The sequence below is a fragment of the Gossypium raimondii genome, chromosome 7, assembly GCF_025698545.1.
Source record: "Gossypium raimondii isolate GPD5lz chromosome 7, ASM2569854v1, whole genome shotgun sequence".
Taxonomy (NCBI): Eukaryota; Viridiplantae; Streptophyta; class Magnoliopsida; order Malvales; family Malvaceae; genus Gossypium; species Gossypium raimondii.
In genome coordinates this window covers 23,283,764-23,305,779 of record NC_068571.1, presented here as the reverse complement: position 1 = coordinate 23,305,779, position 22,016 = coordinate 23,283,764, and the positions used below count along the sequence as shown (strand labels likewise).

The following is a 22,016-nucleotide window of genomic DNA, read 5'->3' as shown; positions in this document are numbered from 1 at the left end:
AAGCCTTCAACTTTACCTTTAATCTCGAGATGGGCGAATGGTTTGTACTCCTCGTGGAACTCTATGAACCGAAGGCACTACCAAGCCTAGGGGGAAGAGAATCGGCCAACAGAGTACATAAAAGAAAAGAGCATACGTTTAAGAAAGAAGTTTGAACATATCAAAGGAATAGAGAAAAAAACAAGAAGAAATCTAGTAACTCACCGTTTACTAAAGCCACTCCCAAACCGGAACTGACCAAAGAAGAAAATATAAATCGGTAACAGAATCAAGACACTGGAGGGGAGGAGAGATAAAAAACAACTGATAAAGAAAATCATTAACTAAAAGCCGACGGAAAAAATAGAGAGATGAGAGAAACAGAAAAGGTTCAGCAAGAAAGGAAGAAGAAAATCGACAGACCAAAACCGCAAAAGAATAGGGGGAAAAGAGAATGATATATTCGACAGTAAAGGGAAATTCCCCAAATGGTCACTTACCCCAACCCAAAATAGTGCACTCAAACTCCCAATCCCGAAATTCTGAGTAGTTCCCACTCAAATTCGGCACAATACACCCATTACACACCAAATTCCTTCTTTTTCTCCCCAAAATCCCCAACCAATAACCCCCTTATCCAAATACCCCAAAACCCTCCTAAAAACAATCCATAAATCCCTCAAAGGACCAATTCAAACTCCCCAACAACTTTATCCAAGACCAAGTCAACCACCACCCCAGGAGAGTTTTAATCCAACTCTACCTCTCTCTCACCTCATGGAAATAAAATAAAATCCCTTTACATCCCATGCGATTGGAAATCAAGATCTCCTTGCCACCATAATGATGCCACTACCACTGGATCATCAACCCTTCTTGCGTCATGATTTCTCCAACAATATTCTTAAAGCCTACTTACTTACATACAGGGTTTTATCCACTTAAAACCAAAATTTTCGCTAAAGCCCTGGTTTGAACCCAGGACTTTTCCAACTCCTCACAGGACCCTTAAGAACTTGAGCAGACATTAAATTGTGTCATTTCCTAGCACACATTAACTTTTATGCACAGTTTCCTAACCGTTCCCTTGCTCAAGGCCCAATACTTCTAGGACCAAATTTCGGGGCATCACAAGGAAAGACTTGGTATTTAAGAAGTCTTAATGACTCACCTCTCTTTCTTTACAACCCTACTTGGTGTTCAGTTTTCATTCATTACTTTATTCTTGCAATGAGGACCTTGATTCTTTCTAAAAGGGGGTTAAGGCAAATAAATTGCTCAAATTTTAAAATTTTCAAGTATGTTTCAATCATTTCTTTCATAAGTATGTTTTAATAAATGAATGTTTAGAGAAATTATTTTTAATAAGATAGCTTGTATGCAAGTATGAATGATGATTTTATCTAAGTGATTGTATGTTATCATGAAAAATGGAATGTTTTATGATCTTAGTCTTAGGTAATGTTTTCCATGAAAACTTAGTTTCTCTTGAGATTAGACATGCATGAAGGTTTATATCTTTATAATTGACTTAGTAACATTCTTGAGGCGAAATCCTAGGGGACATAAAAATCTAAAATGACATAGGCACCATTGTTTTTTGGACCTTTTGAGCCTTGTCAAGCCTACCTTATGATATTAGACCCTTGAAACTACAATTTTGAGCTTTAAGGCTTGTTTTTGAAATGAACCTACATTATAAGTCGGTTACCATCTTTTTAAAATTATCCTAATTTTGTGCACCTATTTTAACTTAAGTGTCTTGGGAATCAACATTTGAGGAAATTTTCATAAAGATGCATGTGCTCATGCTTAAAAAAAACAATCACAAAGACAAAGAAAGAGAGAAGAAAAGTTTGTCTAGTCTTCAGAAAGGAAAAATGTATGAGGTTGAGTTCAAAATAAGTTTGGGGGTGTTCCAAAGGTTCACTTGAAGAAAAAGGTTGAATTTCGAGAAATCCAAGACAAGTTAAAGGTTAAGATTTTTGAAACCAAAATGTGCCATCTCTTAAAATCCCTACCTTTAACCAAGCCTCATTACAACCTTATAAAAGACCTATTTATTTGATGATTATGTCACTTACATTAGTGGAGACGAAGTATTAAGTACAACATATAAAGATCATAAATAAGCCTTATGATTGTTTGCTTGATTGATGATAAATTGTTTTGAATGAAGAATATTATGTATGGTTGTGACATACATGCAAACTATGATTCATGTTGGCATATCTTGAAACTTCGAATAAAATTTTCAAAATGTTTGTATAAGAGTTACTTGTTAATAAAGAAGATCTATGAGCATGAATTTGTTGATGCATGATTATGTGATGAAGATTGATGCTACTTACACTCTTAGCAAAATTTTCCTTAGCAAGACCTTGTGCTGTGCATGAATATTACTCAAGACGAGCAATAATTTAAGTTTGGGGGTGTGTAAACGGAAAAATATATAGGATTTTTCCTATATAATTCATCACCTTTTTACTTCAAATTGTTGTTAAAACCAAGTAATTGTTTGATAAATTAATGAAATATGTGAAAATATGAAACTAGGACATAGAAATTATTAAAATGTGATTTTATGTTTTATTATATAGTTTTCATGCATAAAATGGCTTATTTTATATTAATTTAAACATATTTTATTTTTAAGCTACGAAGTGGGCCATGCATGATTAAATTAAATAATAAAATATAATGTTATATTTTAAAATTCATTTTAAATATTTCATTAATAAAAGTGGGTTTAATTAATTAAGTAAATTGATTAGTTAAAGTGGTTAAATTAATTCATTTGGTCCTCTAAACTATCAGTTATTTTTGACAGGTCTGAGAGTTTTCTTCTAATTGCAAAACCGTCCAAAGTGGGGACCAAGTCAACCCAATTTTTGGCTGCACATGGCTGATTATAAACCAATTTTTGGTTTAATTATACAAGGCCCTTGAAGAGTTGAAGAAATTAGAGATTTACCTGAAGATTTGTTGGAGACCGAGTCTTAGTCCCGAGTTGTTGTGGCATTCAAATTGACCAAAAATCAAGGAAAAATCAGCCACATTTCCTTAATTCATGGCTAGCCACTCTTGGAGGAGGTTTCAAAGGATGGACACTCCCATTTTTAGCAAACTAGTTCCGTTGCTTCACCTATAAATAAGAGCTCATTTCTCACATTATCCCTCATCCGTCATCTCATCATCCCTCTCATCTCTCATCCTCTCTCTCAACTCTCTTAGCTCTCACGCCTATCATCATCTCTTAGCTCTCACCCTTGGAGAACCGTCAATAAAGAAGCAACGCAAAGAAGCGAAGGAGTCTCGTCAGTCAGAGTATTGGGTGACAGCCACTCTGAATTAGGTTTATTCTTTCTTTTCTTTAAATTTAATTTAAAGATTTTTGCTATATGTTCTTTGTTCTTTTTTACAACAATATTTAAGGTAGGATGATTATTTTGATTAAATAATATTTATTTGATTCATGCTTATAATGTTTGTGCCTCAATCGATCATGTTTTCAATTAAAATCAAGTCTATATTTCGTTCATACGTGATTGAAATGCACCTGAATTAGCTGAGCGATCCTAAACAAATGGCGGCTAATGGACGCATAATTGAAATGTGCATGCTCAATTTAGATCCTAACCCGTTTAAATTGTAGGTTGCATAACAACCCTAACCAAGCTCTGCTATCTACATAGTTTTTAGATTTGTGTGATTAAATTGTTTCAAACCTAACACGTCCCTGTTACCTCACATGAATGCTGAGAAAACTTTAGTAAATAAGGATCAATAAAATGCATATTTACTAAGTAAAGGATTCTGAAAGAACCTAATTTGGTTTCCAAACTCATGAAAGATCGAGTTGCCATGAATGTTTTTCTGAATTTTATTAAGCATGATGATAATAAATTAAGTTTAATTAAAGTAATTGTCCTAGTTTATTTATGTTATAATTGTTTCAAATTGTGTTTAGTTTTACTAAAATCTATTTCATTCATATAGTTTGCATACTTAGGATAATTTGCATTAGGGATCATTGCATTTAGTTTAATATATTTTAATCACCACTTCTCAACTATATTGTGTATTTATTTACCAAATTGTTAATATAATTTTACAAATTAAATGACTTAGCACAAATATAGTCCCTGTGGAGACGATAACTCGATACTTACTTATTACTTGATAACGACTTTGTACACTTGCACAAACCCTAGCATTACAAGTTTTTGGCGCCGTTGTCGGGGATTTTCAACTGTTGCCATAGCCATTTTTTTTCGTGAAATTAGTTATTTTCAATTTGATTTATTTCTAACATTACTAACTTATTCTTTTTAATTTTTGTGAATTTCTTCTTAGGTGTTTATGAGCATAGATCGAATTATCAATTCACTCCCTGTAGACCCTGAAATTGAGCAAACTTTCAAACAAAGAAGACGTGAATGAACAGGTCAAAGACAAGTCGAGATGAACCATGGAAATCAGAATCAAGACTAAGGTAATGAAGTTGATTATGTACGAAATCCCATCCTCATTGCCAATGATAGGGATTGATGCATCAAACAATATGCTGTGCCACTTTTTAGCGAGTTAAACCTAGGAATTAAAAGGCCAGATATTGAGGCAACCCAGTTTGAATTGAAACCAGTGATGTTTCAAATGCTACAAACGGTGGGCCAATTTAGTGGTATGCCTACGGAAGATCCACATCTCCAACTTCGATTGTTTATGGAGCTGAGTGATTCATTCAAGGTAGCCGGTGTGACTGAAGACGCATTGAGGTTGAAGTTGTTTCCAAACTCGTTGCGAGATCAAGCACGAGCATGGCTCAATTCATTGCCACCAAGTTCTATATCTACATGGCAAGAATTAGCATAGATATTTTTGGTTAAGTATTTCCCACGTAGAAAAAATTCTAAGTTGAGGAACGAGATCACAATTTTCCAGCAACTAGATGACGAGTCTTTGTATGAGGCTTGGGAGTGATTCAAGGAGTTACTTCGTAAGTGTCCTCATCATGGGATTCCTCACTGTATTCAGTTGGAGACATTCTATAATGGTCTCAATGCACATACAAGATTGATGGTAGATGCTTCCGGGAATGGTGCAATTTTGTCTAAGTCTTATAATGAGGTTTATGAAATCATCGAGAGGATTACGAGTCATAACTATTAATGGCAAAAAAATCGAACAGCTTCAGGAAGATGAGCAGCTGGAGCTCATGAAGTTGACTCTCTCACTTCGTTATCGGCTCAGGTATCATCTATTTCCTCTATGTTAAAACAGTTAACCGCTAATAGTACTAATAGTTTTGCAGCTCAGTCACCAAGTCCGTTTGAAGTAGTTTCCTATGTGTACTAATGGGAAGGTCAATATTGTGAGAATTGTCCATCAGATCCCAAGCCAATGTACTATGTGGGGAACCAATATCAAAATAGGAGTGGACAAGGACCCTAGTCCAACTTCTACAATCTTTCATGGCGTAATCATCCTAACTTTTCTTGGAGCAACCAAGGAAATGGACCGAACAATAACTTATTATAGCAAAGACGCAACCAATCTCAAGGGTTTAATCAACAAGCTCCAAAACCATCTCAAGCTGAGGCATCAAACAGTTTGGAGAACTTGTTGAAAGTGTACATGGCAAAGAATGACGCTTTGATCCAAAGCCAAGCAGCAACACTGAAAAATTTGGAAAACCAAATGGGTTAGTTGGCTATGGAGCTTCGTAATAGACCGCAAGGAACCTTACCGAGCGATACTGAGAATCCAAGAAATTTAGGTAAAGAACATATCAAGGCAGTGGCATTGCGAAGTGGAAAGACTCTGGAACCCTGATTAATTGATGTCGATGATGAGCATGTTGAAAAGGAGGAGAGTCAACCAGCTATTGAAGTTCCTAAACCAAAGGAATCAGAATCTGCAAAGTCTGACAAGGTAAACCCTGACCTAGTGAATTCAGATATTTTAACATCTTCTTGGATGCAGATTTACCTACTCAAAAAAGTTGTCCGGTTCAATCGAAAGTTCCATCACTTCCATATCTGCAAAGATTACAGCAACAAAAGCAGAAACAAGAGGTGCAATTCAAGAAGTTTTTGGATGTTCTGAAGCAGTTACACATCAATATTCCATTGGTGGAGACTTTAAAACAAATGCCAAATTATGTGAAGTTTATGAGAGATATTCTGTCCAAGAAAAAATGACTGGGTGAGTATGAGACTGTTGCTTTGACAAAGGAATGCAGTGCGTTCGTGCAAAACAAACTACCACCGAAATTGAAAGACTCCGGAAGCTTTACTATACCTTGTAACATTGGTGAATCTTACTGTGGTAAAGCTTTCTGTGACTTAGGAGTGAGTATCAACTTCATGCCTAAGTTTATTTTCAAGATGGTAGGAATAGGTGAAGTAAGATCTACAACTATGGTGCTTCAGCTAGCAGATCGATCTTTAGCATATCCCGAAGGAAAGATCAAGAATGTTTTGGTAAGAGTTGATAAATTTATTTTTCCTCCTGATTTTATTATTTTAGATTTTAAAGCAGATAAGGAAGTGTTGATTATCCTTGGGAGACCTTTCCTAGCCACGAGAAGAATGTTAATTGATGTGCAGAAAGGTGAACTCACCATGTGAGTTCAAGACGATTAGGTAACCTTTAACATTCTTAAAGTAATGAAATTTCCTGATTCGGTAGAGGAGTGTTCAGTTATGGAAAAGATAGAAACCTTGGTTTCTTTGGAAAATAATTTTGAAGAAGATCCATTGGAGAGAGCTTTAGATCTGACCCTTTGGAGGATGAAGAAGGTGAAGAAAACATGGCTTTGATGGAAGCCAATCTAAGAAATTTTATTCAATCCACATAGTTTGAACTGTTGGAGTTGGAAGTCAGAAAATTTGTACAACCCAAGTTGTCAATCGAAGAACCACCTAAACTCGAACTAAAGGTACTTCCTTCCCATTTGAAATACGTGTATTTAGGTGATTGTTCTACTTTTCCTGTGATTATTTTAGCGGATCTGAAAAAAGATCAAGAGGAGCAACTAATTGTTGTTCTAAATAAATTTAAGAAAGTAATTTGTTGGACCATAGGTGACATTAGAGGTATAAGCCCTTCTTTTTACATGCATAAAATCATTTTAGAAGAAGGTGAAAGAGCTCGGATTGATGGGCAAAGGAGACTCAATCCTATTTTGAAAGAAGTTGTGAGAAAGGAAGTGCTTAAATGGTTAGATGAAGGAATCATCTATCCTATTTCAAATAGTTCGTGGGTAAGTCTGGTGCAGTGTGTGCCGAAAAAAGGTGGAATCACGATTGTTCAAAATGAGCATAACGAGTTAATTCCAACGAGAATTGTTATCGGTTGGAGAATCTGTATTGATTACAGAAAGCTGAACAAAGCCACTCGGAAGGACCACTTTCTGTTGCCTTTTATGTATCAGATGTTAGATCGACTGGCAGGTAATGTATTCTATTGTTTTCTAAATGGCTATTCGGGATATAACCAAATAGTTATAGCCCTGGACGACCAACATAAAACAACCTTTACTTATCTGTATGGTACGTTCGCTTTTAGGCGAATGGCTTTTGGTTTATGCAATGCACCTGCAACTTTTCAATGATACATGATGGCAATATTTCCTGATATGGTCGAAAATTTCGTCGAGGTTTTCATGGATGATTTTTTTGTTTTTGGTAACACTTATGATATCTGTTTGAGTAATTTAGCTAAGGTACTGAAGAGATGCAAAAAGACAAATCTTGTCCTTAATTGGGAAAATGCCATTTTATGGTCAATGAGGAATTGTCCTAGGTAACAATATCTCAAAGAAAGGAATTGAAGTTGACAAAGCAAAGGTGGACGTAATTGAAAGATTACTGGCCCCAATTAATGTGAAAGGATTCAGAAGTTTCTTAGGCCATGCCGATTTTGACCGAAGGTTTATTAAGGATTTCTCAAAAATTTCTAAGCCATTGTGTTTGTTGTTAGAGAAAGATAGAATGTTCAAATTCAACAAAGCATGTTTGGAAGCTTTTGAAGATATAAAGAATCGATTAATTACAGCCCCAATAATCGTTACACCTGATTGGAACTCACCTTTTGAGTTGATGTGCGATGCAAGTGATTATGTTGTTGGATGGGTCAAAGAGGAAATAAAGTATTCCACCCCATTTACTGTGCAAGTAGAAACTTGACGGGAGCCCAACTCACTTATATGGTAACTGAAAAGGAACTATTTGCTATAGTTTGTACTTTTGAAAAATTTCATTCATATCTTATAGGTACCAAAGTTACAGTATTTACTGACCATGCGGCCATTAAATACTTGCTCACAAAGAAAGATGCAAAACCAAGGCTAATTTGTTGGATACTTTTACTCCAAGAATTTGACCTTGAGATCCAAGACAGAAAAGGTGTCGAAAATCAAGTAGTTGATCATCTGTCGAGGTTGGAGCAAGATAAGGTAATTCAGTCTAGTGTGCCTATCAACGAGAATTTCCCAGATGTGCAAGTATTTGAGGTAAGCCAAATTCATGAAATACCTTAGTTTACTGATATTTCCAATTATCTTGCATGTGGAATAATTCGTCGAGAAATGATATACCAACAAAGGAAGAAATTCCTTCATGATAGTCGAAATTATTTTTGGGAGGATCCGTTTTTATTTAAACAGTGTGCAAATAATATAATCCGAAAATGTGTAGCTGAAAGTGAGATTGCTAAGATCTTATATCATTGCCATTCATCTCCATGTGGGGGACACTTTGGTGGTTCACGTACTGCAGCAAAGATTTTGCAAGCAGGTTTCTTTTGGCCTACACTATTTAAAGATGGTTACGCTTATGTGAAGAACTGTGATAAGTGCCAAAGAACCGGAAATATATCAAGGAAGAATGAGATGCCCATGACAAATATTTTAGAGATTGAATTGTTTGACGTATGGGGCATTGCCTTCTTAGGACCATTTCCTTCTTTATAAGGGAAAAATACATCTTAGTTGCTGTGGACTATGTATCCAAGTAGGTTGAAGCTGAAACATATACTACAAATGATGCTAAGGTAGTCATGCAATTCCTACATAAGCATGTCTTTACATGATTTGGGACACCAAGAGCTATTATTAGTGATGAAGGTTCTCACTTTGTGAACAAATGGCTTAAGTGGTTGCTTCAAAAATATGATGTGAAGCACAAGATTGTTACGGCCTATCAGCCCCAGTCTAATGGACAAGTTGAAAGAGTGAATCGTGAAATCAAAGGTATCATTGAAAAGGTAGTACGCCCTAACAAAGAAGATTGGTCTCAAAGGCTCGATGATGCATTATGGGCCTATCGAACAACATTCAAGACTCCGTTAGGAATGACTTCTTATCGATTAGTCTTTGGAAAGGCATGTCATTTGCCATCAAAATTGGAGAATAAAGCTCACTGGACTTTGAAGCAGTTAAATTTTGATCTTAAGCAAGCCGGTGAGAGAAGGATGTTACAACTTGATGAGTTGGAAGAGATGATGTTGTTTTCCTATGAGAATGCCAAAACATGTACAAAAAGATCAAAGAGATGGCATGATAGTCATATACAACCTCGCGAGTTTAAAGAAGGTCAGAAGGTATTGTTGTTTAATTCAAGGCTGAAGTTATTTCCTGGGAAGTTGAAATTCTGATGGAAAGGACCTTATACCATCCACTGAGTTTATCCTTATGGAGCTATTGAATTGTACGACAATTACGGAGGTACGTTTAAAGTTAACAGTCAACGTCTCAAACACTACTGGGATGGTGAAGTTGAGTGAGTTGAATATTTGTTCAAATTAACAGACCCTTGATTTTTCATAAACTCGTCTTGTAAATAAATAAATAATTAGAATTTATTTTTCTTAATTAAGTATATTTAATTAATTCTGTCTAAGGAGATTGGAACTTAAACGGGACCCCTCCAACCTTTCCTGGGAATTAATTTAATGTCATTTGTTAAGAAGAAATCTTCTAATTAGGCTTTAAAATGTTTTTCTAGTTTAGATTATTTTTTAATAAAGGGGTTTAAATTTGGCCCAAGTACTAATAAGATTTTTTAGTGAGATACAGTCTGAGTTTGAGGCCCAAGAGAGCAAAAAGGTGGGAAAAATTTAACCTTTGTCGTCACACCCATTACTTGCCACCTATGTGACTTTAATTTAGCTAAAATTTTGCTACATGTTGCCCTAATTTTTCCCTATATAAACCCCTTTCGATTCTACTAAATTTTCATATCCCTCAAAGTAATTTGCTTACACCCTAAAATTCCTTAAAATCTCTCTTTTTGTGCCGCTAGCCTCAAATCCCGAAAAGAATCTCTAGCCTTTTTCTTTTCTTTGGCCGAAACTACCTACTGCCGCCATAAGAGAATTGCCGAAGCATCGACATCGCTACCACACGCAGTCATTATTGCCGCCGCATACCACCATTGTTATCGCATGTTGTCGTCGTCACCGCAACTCCTTCACCATCGCAAGGTTTGCCGAAGTAAGATCCACCCTCTTTTGTCGATTTCTCCTTTGCCTCTGCAAGCAGAAACTTTGCTAAATTTTCGGGAAAATACCATGTCTCGTAAAAGAACTAGATCGTCAAAAACTACTCCGAAAAACCAGATTTTGATCGATGAAGAAGTGAAAGAGTGATTTGATTCAATCTCCAAGCATCAACCTATGATGCCGGAAAAAGGTTTTAACCTGAAAAGCAATGGTGTGATGGTTGTCCCTATGCCGATTAAAAAGATAATCAATGCTCTCAAGTGGGAACGATTCTGTGTTGCTCGTTCACTTCCCGATGATGAACTAGTACGAGAATTCTCTTCTAGTTTGACTACACAAGATGCTACTTGTAATACCCAAAAATTTTTACAGTAAAATATTGTCTTTGATACAATAAAATAAGGAAATAAAGCGACAAAAAGGGGAATTTTGGAGTTATGTCAACATTGGGAAGTATATTATGACATATTAGTTCAAGAAATGATTAAATTGCAAAAGTGAGAAAAGTTTTGTTGCCCAAGAGTAAATACTAAAAAATTGAGGGGTTAAAGTGTAAATATGAAAAAAGGTGAAGGACTAGTGGTGTAAATATTTTAAGGGTGGAATGATCTAAAAACTAAGGAAAATGGATGGATTAGGACCAAATTGAAAAAGGTGAAGAATTTTGAGGGAATAAATCACAATTTTACCAAATTAAGTGATGACTTAAGGATGGAATTTTAAAAGATCATAAAGGGCAAAATGGTCAATTAAAGGAGAGAGAAATCTAGAAGATAATGATGATGTTGGAGAAATTTTATATTAATTAAATAAATAAATATTAGTTTATTAGTATTTTAATTTGATTTTTAAATGATATTTTATTATTTTATTATTATTTTATTATTATATATATAAGAAAAGGAAGATGAAGATGCATGCAACCCACCATTTTTCCGTGCACCAACGTGAGAAAAAGAGAGAAAGAAAGAAAGTTTTGCTTTCTTTACAATTTGGTCCTTCCACCAAAAATTCACCATTTTCATCTAGAAATCAAAAGAATTTCCATATCTACCAAGAGAGTAAATTGATAAGAAGACTATTGGGAGGTAGAATATCAAGTTAGATTCAAGAAATAAAGGTTGGAGGAGAGAGAAAATCAAGTTAAAGATTGAAATCAATAGAGCAAGGTAAGAACATTAAGATTTCAATATTTGAGTTTGATATTATTGAAAAAGTAGGGAATTGATGTTAATGTAGGTATTTCTTATATAAGGTTCTATGTTCTTGATATGTTAGTGAAGGGAAACAAGAGGAATTGATAGAAAATATTGTAAAGAAAGTAAATAAGGGTGATAACACTCTAGAATAACGTACTTTTATGTATTACTTATGTATTTATTCTGAGTATGATCCTGCTAATTTGAGCTATTTATGATCTTTTATCTCATAGGGACTAAATTTGAGGCAAAAGCAAAATTAAGGGCCAAAAGTGTGAATTTAGAGATAAAATGGGCCAATGTGCGACACAAGGAAAAGTTTGTACCAAAAGTGCAAGCATGGGGGACAAAAGGGTTGAAATGCAAAAAGAAGAGATTTTATTCTATCAGACTCTATTTTAATTATATTAGGATAATTAATATTAAGATAATTATTAAGAATTATTTAATTGTAGGATTTTATTTTATTTATTTTTATTTATCTTTAATTAAATGTATTTATCTTTTGGGAATTTAAGTAGGATTAGACTATCTCCCCTAGCACTATAAATAGGGGGTCAAGTGACTCAAAAGAGGATCCCATCTTTTTCCTATAAACACTCTATCCCCAAAAGTCTATGCTTTTGTTCTTCTCATATTTCTTTTCAATAAAATCTTTATTTTTATTTTATTTATTTTCTTTTCTACCACAACCATGAGCCACTAAACCCATCTAGCCGAAGGTTGTCAAAAATCCAAAAAAGGTTTCATGAGGCTTAGAATCCGTACTTAACCTCATTGCTGAGTATTCATCGTTTCTCCGCACTACGGGGCTGACGCTGCCGTCCATGTCCCTAAAGAAGTAAGCTTTTCAACGTATGCGAAGGCGGCCACTTTGTATGTTTTGGGAAGGTTGCACAGTCGGTTCGTTAGCTTACTGCATCAGAGGTTGGCGAGCCCAAGAGACAAAATGGCGTGGGATTCGCCATTGGGAAGCGTTGATCTAGCATAAGACGATCCCACAGAAGCGATTATTGGCTAGATTCAGGTTCCACCACATCGTAAGTCTAAATCATTGGAGCTGGTGGTCGTAGGCGTCCTCTTCCACTATAACTGGCTTATTCGGTTTGGGAAGGATCATCTAAAAGCCGAGGAATGAACCCAAGGCGGAACATGACAACTGGAGGCTGGAATCTCCCATAAGAATTTCCTTTCTCTCAACTCTATTTTTAATTTCTCTAATTTTTGATTCAATATTCTTAATTCTATTTTTATTTTATTTTTCGTTTCCAGATCCAACCCTTTAATTCTGTTAGTGTTTTTCAGGAACGCAAGTTGTCTTGGGCAAGACTCTCTCTAGGATTCCACGGAACAAGATATTATGCAAATCCAGTCCCTGAAGATTTGACCCTACTTCCTTTTTACTATTCTTTTTCATTATTTATTAGGGATAGGATATTTTTGGTGCTTTCAATGACAGCATCAAATTTGGGCGCCGTTGCCGGAGAGTGGCAACGTACTAATATTTTTTTTTGTTTCTTATGACCAGATCTACTCCAGGTACTCTTGCGTTCGATTTAGAAATTGAGAAGACTGCTAGAGCCAAAAGCAAGGAGACAAAGTTACAGAAAAAGTAATCAGCGGTGGTTGGGACTCAAAGTAATCCACCGCTAGAAATCGAAGTCGATGACGAAGCTGAGTCTAGGGTTAACAAAAACCCTACTCGAACACTTGAAAGCAAAAAAGTAGAAGTCGACTCACCAGAAGAAGTGCTTAACGCTAGGGTTAACGAAAACCCGAATCTAGCACACCAACCAATGGTTCAAATGATTCGACAACTGGCCGAAGCTCCGACAGAACAACCGCCATTATGCATCACGTTTCCTATTGTGGATACTGATTTTGAGTTGAAGTCAGGTTTAATCCAGTTACTGCCAACTTACCGTGGGTTGCAAAATGAAAATCCCCACAAGCATGTGAAAGAATTTCATATGGTTTGTCGTAGCATGAAACCTCAGGGGGTAACTAAGGATCAGATTAAATTAAGTGCATTCCCTTTCCCCCTAGAAGATTTCACTAAGGAATGGTTTTTTATTTAGCCCCTGGATCTATTACAACTTGGGCTGATCTATCTCGTTTATTTCTGAACAAATTTTTTTCCAGTGTCTCGAGCAGCTGAGCTAAGAAGAAAGACCATTGAAATAAGTCAAAAAGTAGCTGAGTCCCTTTACAATTATTGGGAGCAGTTTAAAAAGTTGTGTGCAAGCTGCCCACAACATGGTATAACGGAGCAATCTCTCTTTCAATACTTTTACGAAGGTTTGATGCCCATGAAGATGAATATGGTAGACACCGCTAGTGTAGGAGCATTGGTCAACATGACTCCCCAACATGCGAGAGACTTGATCTCCACGATGGCTGCAAATTCTGAGCAGTTCTGAGCCAATACTGAACCCCCTAGAAGGGTTCACCAGCTAAGTAATTCAATCTTAGAGGATAAAGTTGATAGACTTACTAATATGATGAACTCTTTTATTGCAGAAAAATCGAAGACAACTCGATTATGCGGAATATGTGCTACACCTGATCATGCAACTGATACATGTCCCAATTTGTATGATGATACCACGGCCCATCTGGATGCTGTGGGAAATTTCCTTGGGCCGCCACAAAGGCAGTACGATTTCTATGCTAATACCTACAACCCAGGGTGGAGGCACCATCTTAACTTAAGTTATGGGGCCAATCAACGAACTAACCAGCCATACCAAAATTGGTTTTCGCAATAGCTGCAAGGTTCAGGTAATTTTCTAGAAACCATGGTCAATAAGTTAGCAGCTAATGTTCTTGATTTTCAACAGCAAAATCTTAATTTCCAAAAAGGGATGAAGGATTTCCAACAGAAAATCGAGGCGTCCATCAGAGAGTTGACCACATCGATCGAGAAATTGACCTCTCAAGGGAAGCTGCCGTCACAAACAGAACCAAACCCTAGAGAAAATGCGAATGCAGTGACGTTGGGAAGCGGAAAGGTACTGGAACCGATTCCTGACAGGAATCTTGCCCAAGAAATCCCCCAAGAAAAACCTGAGAAAGATGAACAGGTCCGACCGAAGCCTCCATTGCCTAAAATTCAACCTCCATTTCCAGAACGATTCAACCAGTGTTGAAGAGGTAAAGAGAACAAGGAAATCCTCGAAACATTTAGGAATGTCGAGATTAACATTCCGCTGTTGGACGCCGTCAAGAAAATACCGTGGTATGGTAAATTTCTTAAAGAGATTTGCACCAACAAGCGAAAATTATCAAGTAATGAAAGGGTGAATGTTGGTGAGAATGTATCCGCAGTGTTACAGCGAAAAATGCCAGCAAAATGTAAGGATAGGGGATGTTTGCAATACCATGCAAAATAGGCCATCTGGGAATTAAGAAGGCTATGTGTGATCTAGGGGCTTCTATAAATGTAATGCCGTATTCTACTTATGAATCACTTAACGCAGGTTTTTTGACAAAAACAAGTGTAATCATTCAATTGGCGGACAGGCTATTGTGCATCCAGAAGGAGTCCTTGAGGATGTTCTGGTAAAAGTTAACGAGCTTATTTTCCCTGCAGATTTTTATGTGATCAAAATGGAGGAGGATAGCACTCCTTGATCTTGAGATCTCCTACTGGGTCGCCCGTTCCTTAGTACAGCTAGTACTAAAATTGATGTTCGAAGTGGAACTCTCACGATGGAGTTTGATGGGGAGATCGTAAAGTTTAATGTCTACGACGCCATTAGCCATCCAAATGAAATCTTAAGCGTAAATCGTATCGACATAATTGACTCTTTGGTGGAAGAGAATTTTGAGTCAATTTATGGAGATAATTCTGAACTTGATGAATTTGAATTCGTTAATGAGTTATTATCTCCAAATACTAAATTGTTACCTTCTGTTATACAGGCACCAGAGTTGGAGTTAGAACCCGCAGGACAGGTAAGGAAATTAGACATCCAAGAGTTAGAAGAAATTTGCAATGATGCCTACGAGAATGCTCACATTTATAAAGATAAGACAGAGTTATTTCACGATAAGAGAATAGCTTAGAAACATTTTTCGGTAGGACAAAAAGTTTTAATTTATAACTTCTTGTTAAAGTTATTCCCAGGTAAGCTTCAATCACGATGGCAAGGACCTTTTATTGTTATTAAAGTGTTCACACATGGAACGGTTGAAATAGAGAGTGAAGAATCTGGAAAGCGGTTCGAAGTTAATGGCCAGCGGTTGAAGCCATTTTATGAGAATTTTTAAGCCCACAGAGTTGAGAAAATCCATTTGGAACCACCATAGAACCAATAACGACGTCGAGCTAACGACGTTAAACAAGCGCTTGTTGGGAGGCAACCCAATTTTTATTTTTTATTTTTTTATTTATTACTTTATTTTATTTTATTTTAAGTATTTGGATATTAATAAATTTTTCTTCTTTTGCTTAGATAAAACAGAACGAAAATGCGAAGAAAACCGTTAAGCAACGCTTAGAGCACATTAAGGCCTGACTTGAAACCTTTGGCCAGCAACTGACCAAGCTCACTGCCATCATTTGCGATCGACAGTAACAACACGGGGAGTTTTTCTAAACTTTTCTACCTATTTATTTATTTTCGCCCACATTGAGGACAATGTGCTTTCAGTAGGGGGAGGTACTCTTCGTTATTACTATCATTTTCTGTTGTGATTTTGGTTATTGTTGCTGGTGTTGCTGCTTGAGGCTTTATTTTGTCCATATTAATTTTTTTGGAATCTCCTGCCTCTTTTCATACCCAAGATTTTTACCAAGAATTGCCTACTGTTTGACCTACAAGCATAATTCTTGTTTTTTGAGAAAATTACGAATTTTCCATAATTGATGTCATATCCACTGTTTTATTCTTATTAGACTAAAAATAATTGTGATTCATAAAGTTAACTTTATCTTACTTTTCGTATAATTGATCAAGTTTAAATACAAAGTGGACACTTATATGTTTGCATGCTAAAATATGTTGATGACTATTAAGGTAATTACTGAAACTTATTTTTGACACTTGATTATTATTAATTTTTCTCTAAAGTCCTCATAAAAAAAGTTATTATTAAAATGTCGTTTAATGTTTTCGTGGTTATGAGTGCAGCTTAAAAACGTGACTGACTGAGTAACCGGGGTAGGGTGCTTGGGTTGTCATCCTATTTCGCATCAAAAGGTTGTGTGACGTTTAGGTAAAACTCCGCTAACCGGAATTAATTTTTAAGAACATGTTGGGCTGAGTAACCGGGGTGGGGTGCTTGGCTGTCATCTCTCTTTGCGTCAAAAGGTTCAGTATATTCCTAAAGCATAATAAATAAAAAAGAGAAAAAAAAGAAAAATAATAATAATTTGGGGACTAAAGGATGAAACAAATAGGGTGTCTTGGTAGGTTTGGTAATTTACCTAATTTTCATTAAATAATTCAAGCTGATTCTAATTTTTGTGTGTATTAATTGGAAAACTTTTTCTGTTTTACTTAAAGCAAGCTTAGGGTTCTCTTTATTTTTCATATGCATTTTTGACTGCTTTTTATAAAACTTTGGAGTTGTATTTCTTTTATGGCAAAATCTAACTTTCACAGTAGATAAGAACCATACTTGAGGGCAAGAATGGGCTAAGTAGGGGGATTTGATAACACTCTAGAATAACGTATTTTTATGTATTAATTATGTATTTATTCTGAGTACGATCCTGCTAATTTGAGCTATTTATGATATTTTATGTCATAGGGACCAAATTTGAGGCAAAAGTAAAATTAAGGGCCAAAAGCGTGAATTTAGAGATAAAATGGGCCAATGTGCGACACAAGGAAAAGTTTGTGCCAAAAGTGCAAGCATGGGGGACACAAGGGTTGAAATGCAAAAATAAGAGATTTTATTCTATCAGACTCTATTTTAATTTTATTAGGATAATTAATATTAAGATAATTATTAAGAATTATTTAATTTTAGGATTTAATTTTACTTATCTTTATTTATCTTTAATTAAATGTATTTATCTTTTGGGAATTCAAGTAGGATTAGACTATCTCCCCTAGCACTACAAATAGGGGGTAAAGTGAATCAAAAGAGGATCCCATCTTTTTCCTATAAACACTCTCTCCCCAAAAGTCTAGGCTTTTGTTCTTCTCATATTTCTTTTCAATAAAATCTTTATTTTTATTTTATTTATTTTCTTTTCTACCACAACCATGAGCCACTAAACCCATCTAGCGAAAGGTTGTCAAAAATCCCCAAAAGGGTTCATGAGGCTTAGAATCCGTACTTAGCCTCGTTGCTGAGTATTCATCGTTTCTCCACACAACGGGGCTGATGCTTCCGTCCATGTCCCTAAAGAAGTAAGCTTTTCAACGTATGCAAAGGCGGTCGCTTTGTATGTTTTGGGAAGGTTGCACAGTCGGTTCGTTAGCTTACTGAGTCAAAGGTTGGCGAGCCCAAGAGACAAAATGGCGTGGGATTCGCCATTGACAAGTGTTGATCTAGCATAAGACGATCCCACAGAAGCGATTGTTGCTAGAGTCAGGTTCCACCACATCGTAAGTCTAAATCATTGGAGCTGGTGGTCATAGGCGTCCTCTTCCACTATAACTAGCTTATTCGGTTTGGGATGGATCATCTAAAAGCCAAGGATTGAACCCAATGTGGAACGAGACAACTGGGGGCTGGAATCTCCCATTAGAATTTCCTTTCTCTCAACTCTATTTTTAATTTCTCTAATTTTTGATTCAATATTCTTAATTATGTTTTTATTTTATTTTTTGTTTCCAGATCCAACCCTATAATTCTGTTATTGTTTTTCAGGAACGCAGGTTGTCTTGGGCAAGACTCTGCCCGGGATTTCACGGAACAAGATATTGTGCAAATCCAGTCCCTGAGAATTTGACCCTACTTCCCTTTTACTATTCTTTTTCATTATTTATTAGGGATATGATAGAGGGTGTTATAAATTTTATTATCAACATCTAGCACTAAAACAGTTTTGGACAACTGCAGTAGGTTAACTTTGAAAAATCACCATATATTGTGAAAATTGAATTATAGAGTGAATAACATATGAAATGAAATTTTAATGAGTCTATTTTTGCATAAAAAAATAGAGCAAGTAAAAGAGTTATATATTGTGATATATTTGAATTTTAGTGAGGTAGGGTTGAATTGATTTTGGAATCCCCTGTTCTAAGTTTGATAAATCATTATAAATTGTACAAAAATAATTGTAACTTGTAATTTAAATTATTAAATTCATTATTTATTCTAGTTTCAAGAGAAATAAACAACACTACCTTCAGAATTGTTTGCTAAGATATATTTGATTTTTAGTGAAGAGAGGTCAGAATCAGCAGGTAGTGAAATAGGGGAATTTTTAAAGAATAAATTGTACCAATTGGCTAAACTAAAAATTTTGAAACTTTTATGGTAAAAAGATATATGAGTCTAGTTTCAGGGAAAATTAATAGTGCATAATTTGGAGTTCTGTAGCTCTGGATAAAAATAATTTCGTGATACTGACTCGGATAGACAGCTTTGAATATACTTAAGGGTGAATAATGAAACTTTAGAAAATGTTATTTCTAAGAGTGTTAAGTACATTAAGGATGTGGAATGGAGTGGAGGAGGAGGAAAAATATATGTGAATATTCTGATAATATGAGTTTATTTTAAAAATAGCTAATTTACATGTTTTAGGTTCAGGGACTAAATTGAATAAAAGTAAAATTTTTAGGGTAATTTTGTAAAAATGGAAAAAATGACGAAATTTCAAGAATTGAATAGTTTTATTGTCTAAATTAATAAATTGAATGAAATTATTAATTTAGATCAAGATCGCGTGGAAAGTCGAGGGAAATGGAAAATTTCCAAAATGCCCTGTATCATGGTATTTCTACAATTTAGCCTTGTAAGTTTGTATTACTGTAATTCGAATCTAATTATTTTTAATTACTGCATTTTAATTGAAATGCATGGTAATTAAATGGAAATTGCTAGTGATATGATTTGAATTGTGAGCATGAGAAATTGTGAACTAAATGAAATGGAAATTAAGTATTGAATTGGATGGGTATGTATCGGGTCTCTTAGGCCCTATTTATTATAAATATAATATTTTAAGGATATACTGTGAAGAATTATAAAAGCATGTTAAAAAAAGTGACATTTTTAATTTAGATGAAATTTTATAACTCGGTTAAATACATTTACTCTATGTGTTCTAGTAATGCCTCATGCCCTATTCCGGCGTCGAATACGGGTAAGGGGTGTTACATTTAGTGGTATCAGAGCTATGGTTTAGTCGGTTCTCTGACTAACATAGCGTATGTGATTTTAGCTATACATGCCATATTATTACCCGTGATAGTGTAATATCTTCTGACTCTAATGAAATTGTTTTCTTAAGACAGAGATGACTCCTAACCGAGTTGTTTCCAGTAATGCTAAAAAAAATTATGTTAAGGTAATTGAAATGTGTTTATGATGAAACGAAATATAGAAAGGTATGAATAGAAAATTTATGATAAGTATGTGTGAACGTATGAAGTAAGACAACCATGAGTTCAGAAATGTAGAAACGTAGAATAAAATGAAACTTTATATGGTGATAAGCTCATCCGTGTTTGTTTGGCGTGCATATGATTTGTTTAATTTACCTGATGTTGAGGAAGATGAGTACTACTTTATGATGAAAAATATGGGATTTTCTTCAACAAGTGCTTGATGTTGTGACAAATTCGGGATCCTAATGGATTATAAGAAAGTATGGAAGCCATTCTTGTCGAAGAGAATATTTTAAACCAGTAGCAAACGTATGGTTTTATTTTGTTCGCTACAGTTTTATGCCTATCTCACACAGTTCCAACATTTCGATGGAACGGATGCTCTTGTTATATGCAATTTTGACAAAAAAAGTCCATTAATGTTGGGAAAATTATCCTCAAGGAGATTCATGATTGTGCTAAAAAAAACGAAGGAAGTGCTTATTTCCCATCATTAATGACTTCACTTTGCTTAAGGGCTCGTATTAAAACACAATCAATTCTGAAGGGGTAGTATGTCCAAGGGTGCATCACAAGTCATGATCTTGAAAGGTTAGTAAAGAGAGTGCATGAGCTGAACCAAGGCAAGCAAGAGGAACCAATTGAGCCAGAAACCGAAGAGTCAAAAAATAAAACTGAAACTGAAGCTGATTCAGTTATAGGCACCGAAGAAGAAGAATCTGATAAGGAACCAAATAGTTATCAACCAGCTGAAAGAGCTGAAAACTCTGAACCAAGGGTTGAGCTAGAAGAAGAACCAGTCAAGCTAAGTGTTGAACCAGAATTTACGACTCCAATGCCGACTCCTGTAAGTACTTCAAAGAAATCGGAGCTGTCAATTTTGATGGATATATGCAAGTTCATGCACATCAACAACAAACTTACTGGAAATATGCAAAAATTAGGGATGATTCAATTCGAAATACTTTTAAGAATATCTCTAACACTTTTGTTCCTAAGTTCCCAAATGCTATCTTTGAGACATGGACGGAAGATACTGACGATGCAAGCGGAGATGGAACTAAATAAGACAAGGGGAATGAGTCAGAAAAATAAAAGGGGGGATTCTTGTCTTGTTATTTATTTAATTGTTTTTTTAGGTCTTTAGGAATTTATTTCTTTAGTAATTAGGATTTAATCTTTCCAAAATAAAACATAGCAATCATGAATAAATACTTCTTTAGAAAGAAAAAGACTAAGTGATGTGGCAATGGGAATGAACATGTCTAGGATTGGGTTATTAGGAAAGACTTGGTATTTAAGCAATCTTAATGACTCACCTCTCTTTCTTTACAACCCTACCTAGTGTTCAGTTTTCATTCATTACTTTGTTCTTGCAATAAAGACATTGCTTCTTTTTAAAGGGGGGCTAAGGCAAATAAATTTCTCAAATTTTAAAATTTTCAAGTATGTTTCAATCATTTCTTTTAATAAATGAATGTTTAGAGAAATTCTTTTTAATAAGATAGCTTGTAGGCAAGTATGAATGATGACTTTATCTGAGTGATTGTATGTTATCATGAAAAATGGAATGTTTTTATGATTTTAGTCTTAGATAATGTTTGCCATGAAAACTTAGTTTCTCTTGAGATCAGACATGCATGAAGGTTTATATCTTTAGAATTGACTTAGTAACTTTCTTGAGGTGAAATCCTAGGGGCCATAAAAATATAAAATGATATAGGCTCCATTTTTCTTTAGACCATTTGAGCCTTTTCAAGCCCACCTTATGATACTAGACCCTTGAAACTACAATTTTGAGCTTTAAGGGCTG

The 22,016-nt window shown here is 35.2% G+C and overlaps 1 non-coding gene across 1 annotated transcript; it reads right to left on the bottom strand.

Moving 5' to 3' along the window:
• Positions 1-4,893: 4,893 nt before the first annotated feature.
• Positions 4,894-5,000, bottom strand: LOC128042766 (small nucleolar RNA R71). Its single transcript, XR_008198278.1, has one exon. It is a non-coding gene; the product is annotated as a small nucleolar RNA R71 (small nucleolar RNA).
• Between the last annotated feature and the right edge of the window lie 17,016 nt (positions 5,001-22,016).